The following is a 5,383-nucleotide window of genomic DNA, read 5'->3' on the forward strand; positions in this document are numbered from 1 at the left end:
CACACACACACACATGGGGACGAGTCCCCACGCTTGACTGTGTAAACAGATGTAGGTCCCCACAAGGATTGTAATGCTAGGCCACATACACCCACACACACACATGAACACACACACACACACACGAGTCCCCACGCTTGACTGTGTAAACAGATGTAGGTCCCCACAAGGATTGTAATGCTAGGCCACATACACCCACACACACACATGAACACACAGACAGACAGACAGACACACAGACACACACACACACACACACACACACACACACACACACACACACACACACACACACACACACACACACACACACACACACACACACACACACACACACACACACACACACAAAGACAAACACGTCGATATCTCACGAGCACACGCATCAATGGCCTTTTTAAATTTGCCTCGTAATAGCTATAGTGTGTTTGCTCGCAGACGGGACGGGGGACTGGGGGGAAAAGACTGTGCGAGAGACATAAAGGGGAACAGAGAAAGAGAGATAGAGAAAGGGGGGATGCTGATATCTATAACTATATTCTTATATGAGTGATGAATTATTAAAGTGCTTCGTAAGGAGGTCAGAGCGAGTTGAATCGGTTTGGCCTCATGGTGAACCGGCCTCCCTCCCCTGAAGGCAGATCGCTCCTAAAAACATGCTGAACACACACACGCACACACACACACACACACACACACACACACACAGAGCCCGTAATAGTTACCTGTAGTAGGAGGCATTGCGTCAGGCTCTGGGAGGCGTTGTGCTGTGTTTAGCCTGTGGAGGAGATGTGTATCCTGGCTCGCTCCCCTCCACCTCACCACAGCTCTGGAGGTCTGAGTGGGAGGAGAGGAGGGTCATCACTTCCATGAACACTGATCACACACAGAGTGAATAATACAAATGCACTTCTCATCTGTGATCATTATTCACACACAGAAAAACACACACGCAATGTCTGATCCCCTACAAAGCACTGTCACCATTTTGTTATCAATGTATCACATGCTTCATCCAGAATGACACTTTATCCCTTTTCTAAATTACATTATGTCTTTTTAAGTCGACTAGTCTGAACATGCAACTTTATATAAAGTGAGCGACATAACCTAAACATTAAGTACAAAATACATGTACCTAAAGACATCAATAAACATACAACCCCAAAAAATACCTGCAGTAGCTCAGTCTGTGGGGACTTGGATTGGGATCCAAAGGGTCGCCGGTTAGAGTCCCGATAGCAATGTAGTTTGAGCTGGGGAGTTGCCAGTATTTGTCCTTGAGCAAGGCAACGAGCACCGGCAGCACATTTACTCTCCGTCAGCACGTCTATACTGTAGGTCCTGTTTGTGGATGTTTGTATTTCAGACCCGTTTGTGTAATTGTATTGTATTATCTTAACCCTAATCTGAAACTAGCTTTCTTTAAAGGTCACCTATTGTGCAAAATCCACTTGTTCATGTCTCTTCTAAATCAACATGTGTCCCCTCTGTGCAAAGAGATTCTGAAAGTTTCAGGAACAAAGATTCTCTCTCTTTTTGTCCTGATCCATTTCTATAAAAACCTGTCTGAAAGTGAGCTGATCAGATTTTGGCCACTTTATGATGTCATAACGATTTTTTGGCTTGCGTAACCATTAGCCAATCAGCAACCAAGGTAACCCCCCCCTTATCAACTCAATCTCTCCCTAGAGCACCATTGAGTTCTTTCTAACCAAATCTCTCTCAGAGGGGCGTGGGGAGGGGCTCCTTATTTTCATCTAAAGTAACAGACAGAGAATCAGCACTTTGGAAACAGGGTTGAAACAGAGGGGATTATGGGTAATGCTGCAATTATCTGTTTGGTGTTTGGAGCCAAACACTTCAGAGACATGTTTTGTATATATCTGAGACCTATAATATATTGATGAAAAACAGTATAATAGGGGACCTTTAAACAATTCTTTTTCAAACGACGACAAAATAAAAGTCTCACTGTCTTCCTCTTTCTTTCTCCACAGATGAACTGCTAGTTTGTGTAAAAGGGAATGGGATAATTCTCCACTGCAACTACGCCTTCCTGCTCATTCTACTGGTTATAACTCTGACCTATTGATAGAGAAGTGATTAAGCTTAATTCTATGCAGCCATATGCAACAGTTTACATAAGCTATAGTGGTTTGGTCTTTGCTATTGTATAAGGCATTGTGTTGAAATACATTACTAATTTAGTTAAACAAATACTGTTGGTTTTTTTTAAACTTGATTTTCCCAAATTCGTTTTTAACCCGCAGAAAACACATTATACGCTTGTTTTGTTTTTGTTTTCTTTTGTCTAACACCACGCAGATCACATCCATTCAAAGGCAATCAGGGTTTCTGTGGATTTGTGTTGTCCATTGTGTTTGTCAGGAAGGAACATTTAAGGACAAATCAATAAAGTTATTTTTACGTACTATGGTGAGTGACTTTACATTTTCTGTACAACACACCCATTGTCTTTTAACACACACTGAAAAAAACACACACTTATTCCTATACTTTCTTGAAGTTCTACATTTTATCTTCAGTTTTTATGTGTCTAGTTTATGTGAATGTGCATAATCAGCAGCTTATTCACATTTAACTTCCTCATTTTCTCTTAATAGACACATTTTCTGAGATGTACATATAGTATAATGTGTATATATTAAAGACTAAAACTTGCTGAAAAAGCTGAACCAAAGTTCATTATCGCCAATCAGTCATCATGACATTAAAGGGGCCCTATTCTTCTCATTTTCAGGGAGATATTTGTATTCTGTGCCGCTACTGTGACACGTTTACATGCTTTAATGTTCAACAAGCTGCTGCGGCACCTCTTTTCACCCTCTGTCTGAAACCAGAGCCCAGTCTGCTCTGATTGGTTGGCTGGCCGGCTCTGTTGTGATAGGTAAACCTCTTAGAGATGTCCCGCCCCTTAGCCTATCACGTACATTTTGTTGGAGCGCTAGCAAATAGAAGCGTGAATGTTACATAGTGATGTCACTAAGTAAACAAAGGATTCCAATGGAGGCGTTTCCGGCAGGCAGGGTGTGTGTGGTAGGAATGTGGGCAAAATGGAGGCGTGTGGCGCAGTGGATAGAGCCTTGGTGTTGGGATCAGGGGGTCACAGGTTCAAACCCCACTGCAGTCAGCATGTCGTTGTGTCCCTGGGATACTTCACCCCAAATTGCTCCTGTGGGGATTGCCCACAGTATTGAGTATGTAAGTCGCTTTGGATAAAAGCTTCTAACAAGTAACATGTAATGTAAAAATGTAGCCTTTGCAGACCAGCATGCACAAAAACATAAATAAAACAAACGGGAAAAGGAAACTCTAAAAAGCATAGTCAGACCTCTTTAGGCAACAATTGAGTAATACAAGTCATTTGTAGTGTCGACGCTAAATAATCTCATAGCTTCCGTTATTACTTGCTGAATGATATTTATTGTTGTTATCGAAAGTGTTTCACAGTTTAGCATACTGTGCTATTGTTCCTCATGCTGTCATTGAAGACAGTAATGTGATCATAAACAGTGTCGCTGAGCAAAAGGTTACAGTGTTGATAGAAAAAGCTAATGAGATGTGGGAGAGAAATGATCAGCTTTTGTTAGAGTGACCTTGAACACTGTGCAGGAAAAAGTAATTACATAGTTTGAACATCTGGTATCTGGCATTTATATGGTGGCTATTTTTGTTAAATACTTTTTGTATGACTTACATGTTATTTTGTATCTACAAGAAACAATTGGTGTTTTCCCTGACAAAAGGAACCTGTGCCTGTTAAATGCCAAGCAATTTGTTTCTGTCATAATCAGTTTGGATCCTTCCCCAACACACACACTTTCATACAGACTCACACACAATAAGTTACGGTTGCTCTTTTCTTTTTGACCTTTTAAAGTGACTTATATAGGATGACTAATGTCTGACGCTGACACACACAAAGAAAGGGATAGAAAGTACAACACACTGGGGAGTAGGAATGTTCCAGAAGGTGTATTTTGGCAAAGATTGTCTATTAAGATATGACCGCTGCCATTAGAAGGGACATGACCACAACCTCATTTGGTATTTTCAAAAGAGAGTCCCATCATATTCAATGTGTTACGTCGCAGGCAGAAAAACTGTTTCAAATGCACTTAGGCCAAAAATATGATAAATAAATACATGAAGCTTCTTTCAGTAGCACTTACAAATGATTTGTTTTTTTGAAAGCTAATGTACTTGCAGGATTCTTGCTTATTTTGTACCTTTAGGGTTTATTGCACTTAATGTACGTTGCTTTGGATAATAGCGTCACTAAATGAAATGTACTGTAATAATGGATCCATAAGGGATAAAGATAAAGACATTCAGGTGAAGCAAGGAGGAGGGCAGAAAGACAAGGAAACGTTTTCGAGGTTACAGCACAGGAGTTATTTCAACCTTTGCATCACCACTATGGTAAGTCAAGGTGATGCTCTACACCAGGGGTGGGGAACCTTTTTCCTCTCAAGGGCCATTTCAATTTTTTCAATATCCTCCAAGGGCCGTACAAATGATTGACCTCTGCTTAAAAACACTCAAATCACAGCCCATTCATTTGGCCTTTCTTTCATGCTGTGCAAAGAAAAAGCAACCTCTTAATCCAGATATCTCACCATTTGTTCTTAAATATTGAAGTTAAAAGCATCAATCTGGTGCACTTTGAGAACAACATTAGGAGATACATCTCTCAACACCCATATGAAACAGAACTGTAAGCAGATCTCTTTTTCTTTATGGATATTTTACAAATCACTCCCCTTTTAAACTGTATTCTTGTTTATTAATAACAACTCTTTTTTTTACTGTCATATAGTATTTTGTACCTGTTTACTTTATTCTCTTATTTTTGTATAACTATAATGATCATATAAAGATGTGCCTTAACCTCACTGGTTGTAGAAGCTTCTTATATTCATTAGCATAGCTAGCTAACCAGATGCTAATAACAAGAAAGTTATTGACTGTATGATCAGTATGACAGATGAACAGATCGCCACTGGGCTTACAACTAAAGACACAGCCACGCAAAAACTGCGGCATGTGTACGGCTCCTTATGGATACTGCAATTTATGAAGTGCCAGAGCGGGGTTGTGGTGCTCTCCGTCAGTACTACACCCCTGTCAGACGAGACACACACCACGTGATGACACGTTAGGCTTGTGTTGTGTTCAAGGACCCTGACCTTGGCCAGGAAAAACAGGCACTCGCTTGTTTAATTTTTTTTAGATCTAGATTTCTTTTTTCATCTGTTTATAAATTACCTCGAGGGCCGTACCAAATGGTCTCGCGGGCCGGAGGTTCCCCACCCCTGATCTACACTGTCATCACAACAGGCCGGAGGTCAAGTCTGAA

The 5,383-nt window shown here is 40.8% G+C and overlaps 1 protein-coding gene across 3 annotated transcripts in view; it reads left to right on the plus strand.

The window, feature by feature from the left end:
- The window catches only part of gtpbp3 (GTP binding protein 3, mitochondrial), a 633,967-nt gene that overhangs the window by 460,742 nt on the left and 167,842 nt on the right, over positions 1-5,383 (plus strand). The gene's annotated exons all lie outside the window — the stretch shown is intronic.

The sequence above is a fragment of the Notothenia coriiceps genome, unplaced genomic scaffold (genome assembly GCF_000735185.1).
Source record: "Notothenia coriiceps isolate Sejong01 unplaced genomic scaffold, NC01 NC01_scaffold00037246, whole genome shotgun sequence".
NCBI classification, from domain to species: Eukaryota; Metazoa; Chordata; class Actinopteri; order Perciformes; family Nototheniidae; genus Notothenia; species Notothenia coriiceps.